This window comes from Propithecus coquereli, unplaced genomic scaffold, assembly GCF_000956105.1.
Source record: "Propithecus coquereli isolate 6110/MARCELLA unplaced genomic scaffold, Pcoq_1.0 Scaffold59, whole genome shotgun sequence".
NCBI lineage: Eukaryota > Metazoa > Chordata > Mammalia > Primates > Indriidae > Propithecus > Propithecus coquereli.
The window spans coordinates 1,842-2,702 of NW_012151840.1; positions in this window are offsets into that span (position 1 = coordinate 1,842).

An 861-nucleotide genomic window follows, 5' to 3' on the forward strand; every position below is an offset into this window, starting at 1 on the left:
CCACAGAATGAGTCAAAATCTATTCACATTACACATTTTTTTTAATTTTTTTTTATTTCAGCATATTACAGGGTACAAATGTTTGGGTTACATATATTGCCTTTGCCCCACCCAAGTCAGAGATACAAGCATGTCCATCCCCAAGACAGTGAACACAGCACCCATTAGGTATGAATATACCCATCCCCTCCTCCCTCTCCCACCTATCTGAAACCCAGTGAATATTATGACTATATGTGCACATAAGTGTTGATCAATTAATACCAATTTAATGGTGAGTACACGTGGTGCTTGTTTTTCCATTCTTGTGATACTTAACTTAGTAGAATGAACTCTAGCTCTAACCAGGGTAATACAAGAGGTGCTAGATCTCCATTGTTTTTGTGGCTCAGTAGAACTCCATGGTGTACATATGGCACATTTTATTAATCCACTCATGTATTGATGGGCACTTGGGTTGTTTCCACATCTTTGCAACAGTGAATTGTGCTGTTATAAACATTCTAATGCAGGTGTCTTTTTTACAGAGTGTCATTTTTTCTTTTGGGTAGATGCCCAGTAATGGGATTGCTGGATCAAATGGTAGTTCTACTTGTAGCTCTTTGAGATATCTCCATATTACTTTCCATAGAGGTTGTACTAGTTTGTGGTCCCATCAGCAGTGTATGAGTGTTCCTATTTGTCCGTATCCATGCCAACATTTATTGTTTTGGGACTTTTTGATAAAGGTCATTCTCACTGGAGATAAGTGATATCTCATTGTGGCTTTGTTTTGCATTTCCCTGACAATTAGAGATGTTGAGCATTTTTTCATGTTTATTGGCCATTAGTCTATCTTCTTTTGAAAAGTTTCTGTTCATG